Below are 2500 nucleotides of genomic sequence, written 5' to 3'. Positions count from 1 at the left end.
CTGGTATAGGACAAAAAAGTCGAAAAAGAAGAAAACTGATTTCACATGCTTGAAAACTTTTTCACGTTCTTTACTTGTCTGTGATACATGCAACGCACACATGCACACACACATGCAGCCCCATAACTCACAATATTTCTGCCTTGTCTCTTCTACTCGACTAGCAGCGACATCATATCACATCAAATCACAGTGTTGATGGTTTCACGGAAGCGGAACCGGGAAGCGGAAAAACCCTCAACACTCATCTGTTGCGAGCGTGCGTGGCTAAATTAGGCGTAGCACAGGCTAATGGCTCAGCCAGGGCTGGACTGGCCATCTGGCATAGCGGGCATTTCCCGGTGGGCCCCGCACTCTTGTTGGCCCTGCACACTTGTGGGCACCTATTTTCAGAAATGTATTAAAATCCCACTTTTTTTACATTTCTGAAAATAGGGGCCAACGAGGGTGCGGGGCCCACCGGTGAGTAAGTTCTGCGCCAGTAATTATAAGGGACCCCTCTAAGCCAAAAGTCCCCGGGCCCCATTTCTCCCCTAGTTCAGCTCTGGGCTCAGCCATCACTGGTGCGTCGTCACAGCCAGTGCACGCAGCAGGAGTGTTGCCCTGAATACGACGCTAGCACGCTAGCAAGCAGCCACTCCACTCATGCAGGCGTTTGCCATGATTCGTTATGCACAAGCTGCTACACAGATCTGGTTGTTTCCGCGCACAGCGGAGGTTATATGGGGGAAAGGTGTGTGCGTGTGTGTGTGTGTGTGTGTGTGTGTGTGTGTGTGTGTGTGTGTGTGTGTGTGTGTGTGTGTGAGAGAGAGAGAGAGAGAGAGTGTGTCCTGTGGCTCATCTGTTGTTGTTTAAACACCTGCTCATAGATCTGGTAGCTGGCACCACAAAACTCAGGACTTGAGAGGTGGTGCTGTGTGCTTGTGGACATGCTTTTGGGTAGTTGGCATAGGATATGAGGACGCTGTGTGTATCTGTCTATCTGCGTTTGTGTGTGTGTGTGTTTGTGCTTGTGTGTGTGTGTGTGTGTGTGTGTGTGTGTGTGTGTGTGTGTGTGGTGGTCATGTGAAGTAGTTGGCACCAGTTTGAGTGTGGCACTGATGTGTTGGTGAGCTGTGACAAATGATTGGCAGAGTCTGTGCGTGCGTGCGTGCATGTGTTTGTGGCAGCTCTCTGCCTCTTCCATGTTTAACACACCTGCAATCAGATGTGGTAGCTGACACTGCGTTGCTTGTTATACTGTATGTCAATGTCGGTGTGAGTGTGAGTGAGTGTGTGTGTGTGCATGTGTGCGTATGTGTGCATACGTGTGTTGAGATGTATCAGAGTATATGAGAGTCCCTCTCTCTCTCTTGTATTAGTGACTGCTGAGGCAGCTGGAGGCTGACAGTGGTGGTGACGCAGCTGAAGGTGTTCCTGTGTTGTGTGCTGTTGGCGTGCTACACTAACACCAGAGATTCTTTAAGTATATAGAGATATGCCAATGTAATAGGTTGCTATGGGCACCTAACATGACCAGGTTCCGGTCTGCGTAAAGGGGCGTGTCATAATACTCCTAGCATTGAATAGAACAGTGCTTAGGTCTGCCTAGGTCAGCCTAAAGGGGGATTTCCCCCCGCTCCCCCTTGCAATAATAGAACCCGGAAACAATGGGCCAACGGAACCTCTCTCTCTCTACTCTCTCTGCTAACACTACACTACTGTGGCTTATGGCTGCTAATTGGATGTCGTGGGACCTGCCTGCACGGGTACTGCTGCTCTGCACTGATCTGGCCTAATGCTGGTTCCTATGAATGTGAGCCTTGTGCCAAATCTGCCAAAATCATTCTGAAGTTGCACGTTCTAGCGTTACTGTAAAGGTGTGACAAATTTATGAAGATGTTCCTACAGGAAATACAATGCCAAGGAGTGCTCACAGTGTTCTGATATTGTATGATTGGTTTATCAAGTCAGGTCAAGTCAAGTCGGCTTTATTTTTCAATTTCTTTACATGCACTGGTCATACAAAGAATACAAATTGCTAGAGTACCTGGGTAGATGACGTGACGTGTAAATTTTGCTGTCGCAGGCTCTTAAAATTAAGTAAATTCATGCTTTCAAAATTGTCAATGCTTTAAATGATTAAACTAATGTCGTTGTTGTGAAAAAGTGATGTGTAATACATCCAGAGCTTAAATAAGTATACTTAATTTTGAGTCAAATGTCACATTTGTCCTCTGGTGTGACTGAGGCAAGCCTGGTTCTCCATATTAAAACATTTTTAAATAAATAATCAAAGCTCAGTCATTTGTCTAAACAACCCTAGCATGTTTTTCAAGGTGTCTATTTTAGCAAGTGGCAATGCTTAATTTTTTTCCTGTTTTTCTGAGACCGTATGGACTTATGGAACTTTGTCACTGAAAACAATGTCATGTGGTGTGACATCATATTTTTTGTTAATTCTGTGGATAATAATCTATTGTTGAAGCTCCAGTGGAACATAAATTGTGACTTTAGACCC

The 2500-nt window shown here is 45.8% G+C and overlaps 1 protein-coding gene across 1 annotated transcript in view; it reads left to right on the top strand.

Moving 5' to 3' along the window:
- Nucleotides 1-2500, top strand: part of LOC134458671 (galactose-1-phosphate uridylyltransferase-like) — a 101356-nt gene that overhangs the window by 16889 nt on the left and 81967 nt on the right. The gene's annotated exons all lie outside the window — the stretch shown is intronic.

Source organism: Engraulis encrasicolus, chromosome 11 (genome assembly GCF_034702125.1).
Source record: "Engraulis encrasicolus isolate BLACKSEA-1 chromosome 11, IST_EnEncr_1.0, whole genome shotgun sequence".
Lineage (NCBI taxonomy): Eukaryota > Metazoa > Chordata > Actinopteri > Clupeiformes > Engraulidae > Engraulis > Engraulis encrasicolus.
Note: the sequence above shows the minus strand (reverse complement) of the source record. Positions and strands in the feature narration are given on the sequence as shown.